We start from the raw sequence: 13,800 nt of genomic DNA, 5'->3' as shown, positions 1-13,800 counted from the left end.
CCTAGCAGCCTGGGGGGCACAGAGGGCAGAGCTGGCTGGTGGAGCTGGAAGGGTCAGGGACTGTCAGGGATGGAACCCGAAGGGTGGGCAACACACCCTATGGTCCTGCGCAGCCCTGCCTGACACCTCCTCTCCCCTCTGCCCTGTGCATAATTTGTGTCCTTTTCGGTCATTCTTGCTCCTTCCCCTACCCACACCCGGGCCTATGCATTGCAAGTACAATTTTCGTGTGATGTTAAAAGCGCGAGTAAAAGTTGTGTTTTGGCAAGTGAATGTTAAAAGCAGTTTGATTAAATAATTTTAAAATGGGGCAATGCCTGGAAAATTTTACTTTTTTTTTTTGACATTTACTTTTTAAAGCATTAAATATATGGAGCTACAAGCATAGAAGGGGGGAAGGAGTAAGTAGAAAAGAAAAGGAAAATACATCAGACTCTTTTCTACATTATCCCTTAATAAAGGCAATTAAATAGAGATGCTTCTATCCTCTATTCTTTTTGGTTTTGTTTTGTTTTGTTTTGTTTTGAAAAGCATAAGCTAGAAATATAAGTAGTTCTCAAATGCCAGAATAAGCTGTTAAAACCAAAAACACAAATTCTCAAAAATATGATACTAAAGCCAAGTTCTGGGCTAGGAAATAGGTGTTTAAGAGGACATGTCTTCTTGGGCACAATTTTGTAAGACCTATTGTGTTTGTTGCAGGGTAATAGCTGGTAAGACCAGTGGACTCAAATGACATTATTACAAACCAGTGCAGAGAGTCCTGTGCTTGCAGAGGACATGGTGGGCAGATGTATAATTGAAATACTAAGACTGAATGGAGTATTATTATACTTCAGTGTGGTCAGAAAGCAGGGTAGATTGCTGTGTTGAGATGGGCATTGGTAATCATCTAAAAATAATCACTGGCATGAACACAGCCTTCTGCATCTAGAGACTCTCTCCCACGTAGTAGCAAAACCTGCCAACTTTCATATATTAAAATTTCAGATTCAGGCCAAAGTTTATTGTGCCATGATTTTTCCTGTTACCTCAGAAGCAGTAATATTGAAAAAACCTGCATCTGGAAAATGCCCTGTCTTGCCACTTTTCCCTTGCTCTGTTGCAGAGCCCACATGTCCAGTCCTTACCTCCTGCTTAACTGTAAGGATGCTATGGGGCAGCATGTCACAAGCTGAGTCCAAGTAAACTTCTGCTCACTTTTTATCTACAGAACCTTCTCTTCTCAACTCAGGCTGGTCAGGCATTATTTGCTTTTGGTATATCCATGCTGGCTATTCCCAGTGTGGAAGTTCTTGATCTTACTGTGTTTGGAAATAATCTCTCAGACTCTCAGGTGAAGCTGCTCAGCTGTATCCTCCTTGATCTTCATACCTCAGATCTCCTTGGCTGCAGCCCTTGGGGACCTCTCACAGACACTGTGATTATTGAGAGATGGCAGAAGGTGGCCTCACTGTGACATTGGCCAGCTCTGTTTGTGTCATCACTTGCCATCTGATCCCATGAGCTCACATATGTCCAGTTTGCCTAAGCAGTCTCTAAATTCATGCTCCTCATCCAAGAACAGCTTCTTTCTCCCTCAAGCTTTGCTGCTCTCCATAAGGATCTGGGAACTCCAAGACTACACTGCCATGCCAGCAGTGATGGCACGGATGTACTCTTTTCTGTTTACCTTGCCGCTGGTCTTTTTCCCATTTAGGAACAGTGCCACAATTTCCTTAGTCCTTTTATTGCTGCCGATGTACCTACTGATGCTCTTACATGTCCTTCACATCCCTCACCTGTTTCAACTCTAGTTTAACTCTGGTCTTCACAATTTTATCCCTGCATACTGAGGTGATAGTCCTAATGACCTTCCTGGAATTTATGGCAGTTGATCATTGCATGGGAGCTGTCTCCATAACTTTTATCAGGATATTGGGGTACCTTCTTTTTTCCTTATAGCAGAAAAGACCAGTATACAAGATAGGACACGATTTATATGATGATGGTGTTTTTCAACCCTCAGTGTTTCCAAATAGTAGCTGACACTTGTTTATGTTTTTTGCCCATTGGACACCATCAATTGCATTTTTTTCCATGGATTGCAATCCTGAGATCTTGTCCCACGTTAGTAATGAGCAGTTCATAACCCATCTCTGCTCTGAGGTAATATAGTGTAGATGGTTCACACATCTTTTCTTCTGAAAAAACCAACGCAGCTATGAAGAAGGGGCAGATGACAGCAGATGGAGGAAATGTGCAGGATGGAACGAGCTGCTGTGGACGCTGGTGGTTATTTATTGCACTGGCTAGATGCAGAGGCAGGGGAAGGAGGGTTTTCTGAAAAGGATGTAGGTGTGGAAAGATTCACCTTCTGTTTTGACATGTGGGAAAAATCACGCTGGCAGTGGACAGGTGAAGAATGATACATTAAGGAACATACCCCAAACTAATTGCAGTACAACAGTGTTGCACGGATGACCAAGCTGCATGATGGATTTAGTTTTGATTCTGTTGGGGACAACTTGCCATTTTGGTGGAAATACTAGATCACTTTTAGGTTTTGTAGCACGTGTTGGAGGCTTCTTTTTTTACCTTGAAGTAGTGTGATTAGCAGTAGACTAATTGTGGCCATTGATGTACCTAAGTTGCTTGTGTTATAATGGGGATGATTGTACTTTCCTGCCTCATTTAAGTGTGTTATATATTCTGAAGTGGTGAGATACTAGGGCACAGAAATGCTTTTGCTGCCATGAGTGCTTTCAGCTACTTTACATTGGTATAGCCAGCTGCTGGAAAGCAACTGGATCTGCCTAGCTGAACAGGCTCTGAATTTGTAGAAATGTGACTGGAACGTCCAGTGGAGAGGCCACCACTCCCTCCCTGCTTCCTTGCTAATCCCTGCAACTCTAGGGCCTGGGTATGGACTGCAGCTGAAGAGAACAAATGGTGTGACTGCCTTTTGCAGTGATCCCTTCACAGAGCAGGCTCTGGTGAGATGCTTCAATTACATTATTGAAGTAATTACATTATTGAAGCTTGGTAAAAAAGTAAAAATCAAATTATTATGGCTAATAACTTGGTCATGAAGTGGAAGGCCTGCAGAAAATCTAGTTTTAACATCTGAATATTTGGAAACAAACAGGGTTTTTTTAACTGCTGAAGGAAACAAATACAACTTGTCTCATAGACAGGTTGTATAGAATAGGCAGTGGTTCCCAGCAGGAGGAAAAAGGCTGTAAAAATAGAATCCCAAGCCTCATCCACAATTTACTTATGATGCTGGAGAAATTCCATCGTGAACCAAGTCTACTGCATATTAATTTTAGTAATGTTGATATCTCACTTCAGAACTTTGTAGCAAATAATTTCCTGTGTTTGTAAACACACACAGAGTGCTGTGTGTGTTCTGTTCTCATTTAATTTGAAAACCCCAATATAAATGGTTTGATAATACTTTTTTTGGCATTAATTTCAAATAGTTATGTGAGTGAAAATTAGATAGTGAAGCTCTGTGAGTGTAACCCCTTAGGAGATAGGTGTGCCCTGAAGCATACAGAGACTTTGTGAGCCAAGCCAAATGCTTCAGCATCCCTTTGCAGATAAAAAGATAAGGGATGGGAAGAGGTCATCAATGATGGAATAAAATACTGAAGTTTGGAGTTAGAGCTTAGTCTGGGCAACTGGAAAATTCCAGAAATCCCCTTTATACAGGCATTTCTGAAGGGCTATGCATACTTCTGATTCCTGAAAAGCATACTTGTTCTCCCTTTTCTCCACACAAATAGATGATTTGGTTAAGCTGTGATGTGAAGGTTCATGTCATCTTGAAGTGGCTCCCATTTCTGAAGACTTATCTCAATCGAGTGAGGTTGTTTCAGTTCCTCCCTGTAAGCTGAGGGAGGTTTCACAATTCATTTGCTGAAATAAGCTTGTCAGGGAGAGTCTTGTTTCCCTGAATGTTTTGCCCAGCCCAATGGCCTCTGGAAGGAAATAGGGTGAAAGGAGAAGGAGCTCACATGCACCTCTTTTTCTCCAAGTCCAATGTATCATCTTTCTGCAAGCCTTGCACTTAGGTTCTCCAGTCTTCTTGTAGATGGAGCAGAATACAGGCAATTTCAGTTCTTTCCAGGGGCTGAGAGGTTTGTGGTTTGCTGCAGGTTTTCATTAAATTTCCATTGGTCACCTGCGCACATGAACTGGAAATGCTCCTTTTTTGACCATTCTGTGGTTTTTGGTGAGGTTTTTTTTCTTTTTTACTTACTGCTGTGCTGTATTACATATTTTTCTGCATTCACAGTCTGGCCCTGGTTCCTGACATATCTGTTTTCAGAAAGAAGTCTTGAATAGTTGTAGCTGTGGAAGATGCTTAGGAGCAACACTTTTGTTTCCTCAGAGATTTTGTGGGGACACCTTGGTATGCTTTGCAGCACTCACACAGCTGAAGCTGCCTAACATTACATAGCTGTGCAGGTTTGGGCCAGCCATTGTTTTGGTTGTAGAAAAGGAGCCTGACTGACAGCTGTTTTTCTGACCACATGCCTATTTTTTTTTTTTTCCAAGATATATATAGAAGTCTGATTTACTGAGCAGAGCAAAATGGCTTTGTGCAGTTAATGTGACATGCTTAATAATGCTTGGAAGGATGCAGGCAACTGCATTTATAAACCTGCCATGGATAAAAGAAATTATAAAAATTACACAAGCAATCCCAGTGCAAATACATGTTTTCCTAAAAAAGGGATCACGTGATGCCTAGTTGTAGTGTTGCTTTTGAGACAAAACACTCTATTTTTCCAAGAGAACTTGTGTCGTGCCAGAAACTCACTTTATCCTTGGATTATCCTACACAGTGACAAATTTAATTTATGACTTTTTTTCTTCTTTGGAATTTTAATGTCATTATTACTTTCCTATTTAAACAGCTCATTCCTTGAATACTGAGTATGGTTTGGTTATTAGTACTGCAGTGGCACCTTGGTGAAATCAGGTTCAACCAGCTCTCCATATTTTTTCCAGTCTATAAATGATTTTTAAAAGGTCATCATGACATAATTGAAAAGCTGAAGGCTCAGGTAATTAGCATCAATATTCAGCTTTCTCCACCCAGTATTTTATAAGCTGCTTTACTAATACTGTTGTCTGGGGAGGTTTTAATTTGAAAAGGGCATTCACAGGGGGTGTCTGCATGAAGATGCAATCTTATTTAGCTTGAGAAGAAATAGCACCAGCCACAGCTCAAACATCTCTTGTCTTAGGTGCGAGAGGATGTTAGAAGACAAGCCTATCTCCCCTCCTTTCTTCAGCAGCAGTACTCATTTTATTGTAGATGTTGCCACTGCAGATCACACCAGCTACAGCCACATACAAGGTTCAACCTCCTGTAGCTACAAGGACCTACCCTGCAGTATGACCTTACTCTAAAGGCAGAATGTACAACCCACAGCATTTCTTCAACCATGTATAAACATCAGATGCTTGGCTGGCTGTCCCTTTCAGGAAAAAAAGAGTGATGGGGAGGAAGATGGAGAGCTGAAGCTGCTTCATGTGCCTTGTCACAGTGAATTGTCTGGGTTTAGTATCAGGTGGAAGTTTAATTCCTGCACTTTGTGTCTTGCTGCCTGTCTTACTTCCGAGGAACATCAGAGGAGGAGGAAGAAGGACAAGGGTCTAGGAGGCATTGATCATTGAAGAGTGTAGCTGGAGAGTAGAGGATGAAAATGTTAATTTATTATCAAAGAGGGTATGAGCTGTGTTTGAACCCAGAGGTTAAAAGTAGTATAATTTGTTTGTGTCCTGAGGCAACCACTATCCCCAGTGCTGAGCTCTCCACAGAAGCATAGGATTGATAAAGTTTTATGCTTGGGATCCCACTAGAGTGTGTTGGAGGCTGAATCTGACCCATGTGAACTTGGCATGTGACACTGTCACACCTCTTAACCCCAGAACTGGAACTTATTCTAGACTGGTAATACCCATATTGCAGAAGAGATCACCCAGGCTATTTTGTACCCAGCAAAAGCATTCAATATGTGTTTGATCTGGCAGAGCATTGAACTTCTTTCCCATTCATATTGATCCAACTACTGCCCAAACACAGATCTATGGTAAGGGGTCTTGTTTGCATTTGTTCTTTTGCTTTCAGTTTTGCTTTCTTAATTTTGAATTTTGTAAGAATAGAAAATAAATCTTTCTGTTTGGCATACTAAAGAAATATAGCTATTTTCACCGAGAAGGTAAAATCCTATGTGACAGAGGAAAAATGGCTTGAAATATGCGTGAGTTTTTCCTCAAATAAGCACTGAAATGTTTCACCCTTGGGATGGACATAGACCTTGGAGTTTTACCAAGGTGCTTCAGAGATCCCTGCTCCCACTGCTTTTCTCTTTCAATTATGATGACTGGAGCTGTCTGGATGCAGAACTCATTTGAACTAAAAATAAATATCTTTTAAAACAGGATCCTTATTCTCTGGTCTCGCAGAAAAGTATGTTACAGTAATTTTTTTGCCTGGTTTTAAATCTGTGTAAACTGTGAAATGCTGATTTTATTTTATTTACATGGAAAAGACCAAGGTTGTGAGTAAATTATTGATATAAAGATCTGATAGGCTTTTTAGTACTAGTTCTTTCCTAACTTTCCGTAGTCATTTATTGCAGGTGCTTTGAATATAACAAGCTACTTCACTTTGTTTGGAGACATTGAAGAACAAATATAGAGCTTTTTATGCACAAGGGAATCATATTCAAACAGATACAATGAATGTTAATTGTGACTTCTTGTCATGTTTTCCTTTGTAAGCCTTAAAGTTCCTTGACAGCCTTGCAATTGTGGAAAGAAATATTTTTAAAAGCCACAGAGCAGATGTGATTCTGTGCCCTGAAAGGCTGAACTGACACCACTTTGCAGAAGGGAGCAAGGGGGGGAGTGATTCTATGATTCTTCACAAGTAACATCTGATTTAAGACGTATCCCTCACCATTCCAGACAGGATATTGAAAATTAATATAATCTCATGTTTCTAAAGTGATCAAAATTGATGTCATTGCAGACTTAAAGGCATAATAAAGCTGGATGAGCACTCACAAGGCAAGGTAGGGTAAAACACTTAAACAATGCAGGTCCTGTAATGGTGGACATCACAGCGTGGTCTGTTGGGTTGCAGTTCCTTTCGTTTGTTGTATGAACAAGACTGGAAGTTTGCCTGTTATTTAGGGTTTCTTACCTGTATTGAGCATAAAGGAGGTGAAAATGAAAAGTTAATTTTCAACTGGTTTGCTGTTGGACCCAAAGTACTTAGAATTGCATCTTTGAAACTCAGTCACAAACTCCTGTGTTGGAATGGAAAATTTTCCTTCAAAGCACAGATTACCCTCTCCAGCTTGGAGTGAACAGCTGAAAATTGCTGAAGAATCTGTCCCTTGGAATAAATGGACATGTGGCAAGATGCATTGTGTAGGATGGGAAGGTTTCCTTTTATTAAAATACCCACACTGAACTGATGTTACTAAGACTTGCATGTTACATTCCAGAAGGAATATCCTTTAGTTTCCAATTTTGGTTCATTCCATGCTTACAAATACTGTTAAGCTCTTCACTCTTAAACCAAATTAATGAGCCCCTAAATGTAGTAAGTAGCACCATACTACTTTTTTTTTTTTCCTTATCCATAAAGATACTCCTACTGAACGCAAAAGCAAGATTTGCATGAGAAAGTCTTTCCCTAAGAGTGGATACTGCAGCTTGATTTCCCTGTCAAAGCTGCAGATTTTTCAAAAGCTTGTTAGTAGGGTCCTCAGCTAAGAGTTATATTTATTAATAATTTATGAACTGGAATCAAAGTTGTAGAGTTATTTCTAGTACTATAATGCTTGTAATGCTGGAAATAGTATTTTCATACAGCATGTCATATGCTTCAAAACTAATTAAGATATAACTAACTATCATGTCTAAGTAATCTTTCTTTTTATATACTTTTTTATTTTTATTGTCTTTCAGAAAAATTATGCCAAGTCTGTGAACTAAAAATATACGAAAATAATATCAAAATTAGTTTAAAAACACTCAGGGTTAGACATAATCTCTGAAGTTTAATAGTAAGTGAAGTTCTGATCCACAGTTTTATTGTGATCAAATGGGATACATTATAATCCAATATAATACATGGGATACATCAAATATGGGATACATAAGGAACAATGGCTTTCTTTGTTATATTGAACTTTGCTTATGTACTGGTTTTATCTGGGGGAGAGTTAGTTTTCTTCACAGTGGCTGATATGGGGCTATGTTTTCAATTTGTGCTAAACACAGAGTTGTTGATATAGAGATGTTTTTGTTATTGGTGAGCAGAGCTTACACAGAGCCAAGGTCTTTTCTGCTTTTCCTACTGCCAGGCTGGTGTGAAGACTGCGAGTCCATGGAAAATTTAAGAAAGACATAGCTGTGACAGATGACCCAAACTGACCAAAGGCATATTCCACTCAATATGACATCCTTCCCTGTATGTAAAGTGGAGGGAAGAAGGAGGAACAGAAAAATATTTGGATTGATGGCATATGCCTTCCCAAGTCACCATTGTGCATGATGGACCCCTGCTGTCCTGGAGATGGCTGAACACCTGCCTGCCTGTGGGAAGCAGTGAACTAATTTCTCCTTTTGTTTTGCTTTCATCCTTGGCTTTTGCTTTCCCTATTAAACTGTCTTTATCTCAGCCTGTGAGGTTTCTGGCTTTTACACTTCTGACTCTCTCCCCAGTCCTGCTGCGGGGGGAGTGAGCAAATAGCTGTGTAGGGTTTGGCTGCTGGCTGGGGTTAAACCACGACACCTTAGAAGAAGAAAAGACCTGTCATGCTGTCCCCCAGAGGACGTGGTGAGATGTCATCAGAGACACAGAGGGCATGTGTGCCTTATCTTCCTTGCACAGACACACGTTCATGGTGAGTGAGAACTGGAGAGGCCACCTCCCAGACTGACACCCATTAACAATTCCTTTGTGCTCATATTTCAGTTTCCACTCCCTTAAATTATAAATAAATAAATATAAATCTAGCACAAGAGAAGACCTCTTTTCGTGTTTATATTACAGACTACATGTAAGTCATGTGAATGATGAAGTATTTGAACTGCAAGGTCTTTTATATTACATTTACATCAGAAAAATCTTTCCTGCCCTACTTGAGCAAAGAATTCTCTTGTGTACAGAGATCATGACTTGTCTCATTTTCAAATGTCTTTTGCTGGCAGTGGTTGGTCTGTAAAGTATTTTGTTTTCCCTAGCTTTTTTTTTTTAGGTATCTGTTGGGGGGATGCAGGAAAAAAGAAGGAAAATGTATGATAAAGGCTAATATTCGAAAAGGTTGCTTTGGAGTATTAGAACATACCTGTATTGGGATGTCACGCATCTATGGGAAAGAAAATTTTTATTTTTATCCTGATACTTATTTTTAATTTTTTTTTTAAACAAAGGGTCTGAATGAGTCCATATACTGTTGAAATGAAATGAGGAAAATTGGAATAAGTTGCTAAATGTTTATACAGAGACATTGTCAATCTAAATGAGTATTCATAAGAAATGACCTGACTGATATGACTCTTAAATCATGTAAATTCTACATCAGTTGTTATCGCTATCTAGTCTGCTGTTTTGCAATTATTTTTTTTCACCATTTGGGGTTGACTTGGTATTTGAAAAGATGTGATATTGTTAGCTTTGTGGCTGTGAAAATGTTTTCAGTCAAGGCAGCATAGATAAAAGGGCAGTAGGGGAAGCATCAGGGAGGGATGTCTTTGCTCTGTGGTGCTGACAGAAGTTGATTATTGAAAAAGAGTTGTTCCCTGGACACTTGTGCCAGGTTCTGGTAGCTGAAAATAGTAGCGATTGCTGTAGGGCTGTCTATGAAGAACTAAATTTTATCTGCAGATAAAGCAATTATAAGGGTACTGTATGTACTGCTATCACGATACTATTTTTTACTCACTTGGGAAAATAATGTGAGCGGTTTGGATAGCCTCTGTTGATCTGTAAGCATCAGGGTCCTCAAGCTGATGAATTACCAGGCTGAAAATGCCTTGTACTGGATGTGGACCAGGGAAGTGGATTTGGAAGCCAGTGGAGTTAATGCAGCACTGGAGTGTGTGGCCCCAGGGGACAAACCTGGATGTGCAGCAGCCTGAGATCTGAGTTAAGCACTTGGGGAATTGTAGCAAAGTCCACACCTCCAAGAGGGGCTTCTAATACCTCAGTGAACTGGACAGGCAGAAACATCCCTAACTACTGCTGCTAGCAATTGTATTGCAACAGTGTGGGATCCAAGCAGGAGATTTTACATTTGGGGTTCAGATTCCTGAGGGAGCGCAAAATGGCCCCCTCACATTTTCTGTACTGGGTAACAGATGAGTCATCCTCTCTGCAGAGTTTTGCACTGACTAGGGATGGAATTTGTCAGTACTGACCTAATAACTTTCTTATTGGTGTTGTGCAGAACAGAAGTGGGCCAAAGCTGAACTTTTAGTGCAGCTATTTAAGTAAATGGTGCAAGTAACACCTCGTGTGTGAAACTTGCAGGAAGTCCCAGGGTGTCTAGGTGGATGTCTGAGACACACTGAGGGGGTGTCACAGAAAAGGAGTTTCCTTCTCAGCTCTCCTGGCTTTTCTTCTTAAAGATTTATGACAGGTTTTGTCAGGAAAAACCAAGTGGCTTTTCCCAACTGCATCCTGTAGGTCTGTAGTGCCCAAACTGAATAGCCTTTAACATTAGTCTTTAAATCTTTTAATGTAGTGATTAAACATGACAGGGATTAAGTCCCTGCCCAATAGAAGCTCACCTGGGTACGTTGTTGGTTAGATGCAAAGCACAAAGCCAAATGCTCTTAAGCACCCAAGCATAAGACGGTTTGGAAATGTAGCAAGACCCATCATGTCTTGTAATTAGGAAGCATTTCTTCTTCATTGAATATAGAGTGGAACAAAAAAGGTGGCAAAAAGAAAGCCTTTCAGAGCAAAAGAAATAGATTGTGAACAAAGGTTGGAACAAAAATTGAAAGGCTTTATCCTAAGTGTTTTTAAAATGTATATATATAGTATGGTTTAGATATATTTATGAGGTACCTACTGTAATGGAAAAAGAACTTAAAATTTCATAATTTCCTCAAGTATCCGGGCAAGAGACTAAATTACTCATTTAAAGCAAATTAAATAGAGTTTCACACAAAAACCATTAACTAATAAAAACATTCTTCTCTTTGCCAAGTCACTTAAAAATCTCTCAGGAAATGTCAGAAAGGAGGCATATGTGTGAGCCATAGAGCCTTTAATTTTGCCAATGCATGTTATATTTATTCTTGCAGGCTTTTTGCCTCGGTATTTTTTATTTTCTCCTCATTGTTTTATGTGGATTTTATGGTTAACACACAGTTCATGTGTGATTTAAACCCTGTTCTGGAGACAAAGTCCTTTGTTTCCTTATTGGCCTTTTCCTATGATGCTAATTACTATAGCAACTGAATGCTTCCCATGGCTTTATTTTCATAACACCTCAAAATGTTGATGGGGTAGCATTACTGTACTTTACAGATTAACAACAGAAAGTTTGAGGTAAAAAAATTAAGTTTACTCATTTATAGAGGAAAAGCACCATTTCAAGAAAATTAAATGGTCCATTAATGAGTTTTGTTTTTAGCTAGAAACTATTCTGGGAAGTGTGATGATGATTTCTTTCCTCCAGAAGAATAAAATAAAAATATTTTCCTTCCATGTGCTTGAATTTCACAGGAACACATTTGTGTTGCACTGGCTTACTTAATTTGAAATCTCTTCTCCTAAAACAAAGTGAACTCGGACAGTGGAGCAGAGTCCTTGGCAGCTTATGCCTCCTAATGCAGAGTCTCTGTACAGGGGTTACATGATACTGTGTGCTGCAGCAGATGGAAACACAATTGTTAGCCTGGGTATCTAAAAAGCAAAGAAAACATGTGGATTGATCATACTGTTGATTTGTGTGGACATGCTAACAGCCAGGACAAAAATGTCGATTTCCCTGTGGAACAATCTCCCTGTGGTAGGTATGCAATGAAGGAGGTGGTACAGAGCAGCTGCCAGCTGCCCTTTGTGGGTTGCCTGGGGGCTTTTGGGAGATCTGGGATGCTTTGTTAGAAACTTTCATAGGCATTTCTGGACAGAAAATTAAAAAAGGAGACCCTCAATGCCTCTCAGCTCCCAAAGCTTTTCCTTTAATCTTTCTACTTTTTCTTTGCATGCTGCTTTGCCTCTCTTACCCTCTTCTGATGCCACATGCTCGCCTTTCTCTGCATCCCTGGTTCTCCCCAGCCTTCTGTTCTTCTTGTACCATGTTTTATTTATGCATCACTCTTCCTACTAACATCAGCCTATGCTTTGCCCTTTCATGCTTTCACTACTCAGCCAGTCCCAGTTTTCCAGTTCCACTCCTCTGAATGTTATTTTCCTCATTGTCTTGACAGTGTCCAAACCCATGTTCCCTATTTTGTCCTCTTGATCTTTGCTTTTACCTGGTGCAGTTGCTGGTCCTCATCTGTCCCCTGCCTCCCCCAAACTCTGCAGACTGATGATCCCCATCCACTCCAGGTCTGAATTCAGGTGTCTTTTACATGGTATTTGGATGGAATATTGCTATTCAGTGTCAGCCACTGCTCAGTCTGAAGTGTCCCAGAGTCATGGAAGTGCCCCTCCAGGCTCAAGGGAGCAGATGGAGCATGTGACAACACTATCAGTCACTTTGAGGAGCCTTTTCTGAGGCCAGAGAGGCTTTGGACATCAGAAAGGCTGCTCATGGACAAGCAAGATGTGTAAAACAGGATCCTTTGGCAGGTCGGGGGAGGATGTGGGGGCAGAGGGTATTGGGGAGGGGGCATTGGTGGTGGGCAGGGGTCCGAGGTGGAGCCTTCCCCATCCCTCCAAGGTGGCCTTTTGGACAGCCTTGTTATTGCCAGCTCCTCTCAGGGCTTGCTTTTCCCATGCCCTCTGAGGCAGCAAGAGTTAACATAAAGGGAGGCAGCTGGGCATGGCTGAAGCCCTTGGCAGGCCTGCCTGATCCATCCCTGCCTCCTTCACTCTGTCTGACCATCACCCTCCACACACAGGGCTGCCTCCTCTCTCAGCCAGGAGGACAGCATGAGGTGGGTGCTTTCTTTTTGATGCAGTGGCATGATCCAGCTAGGATTTTGTGAGGAAGAGCAAAGGATACTCTGACCCTTCACAAAATCCCGTTGCATGAACTGCTGCTAGAGGGAAGCTGCCCCCACAATGGGGAGAGATTTTTCAACAGAGGAGATTATTTGCAGCAAGGTGTGCAAGGATGGTCAGAGCAGTTTTCCAGTTTAGTTGCTACCTAACCCCAATTTTGAGATGGTTCAAGGAGGGCTGAAGAAATGGGGAAATAGTGCATAAACTGAGGACAAAGAATACTGAAACTGAAAAATGACACAAGGCAAGACATCATCCACATGGCAAAGAATCCACAGATTCCACAGATTCCACAGTGGTCTGTACTTACTGCTGGACTTATCTGTACCTTACTTCTGAAAACTGTTCATCTGTATGGGCAGCACAGCTGAGTTAAGTTTAAGGAAACAAAGACTTTGCCCAAAGGTATTCTCTGTCCCAGCAAATGAACTGAAAATATAAAACATATGGGGCAATCTCATTTTTAACAATGCTTTAAAAAAAAAAGGAAAACTCACTCTGTATTTTAGAATTTCAAGGATAGCAAAAAATCACTGGCATGATTAAGCTGTATCTGGAGAGCTGATGCAATCCTTATCAGTAGGGAGTTATTTAAC

The sequence above is a fragment of the Ammospiza caudacuta genome, chromosome 2 (genome assembly GCF_027887145.1).
Source record: "Ammospiza caudacuta isolate bAmmCau1 chromosome 2, bAmmCau1.pri, whole genome shotgun sequence".
Lineage (NCBI taxonomy): Eukaryota > Metazoa > Chordata > Aves > Passeriformes > Passerellidae > Ammospiza > Ammospiza caudacuta.
The sequence above is the reverse complement of the archived record's forward strand: the minus strand, read 5'-3'. Positions refer to the sequence as shown.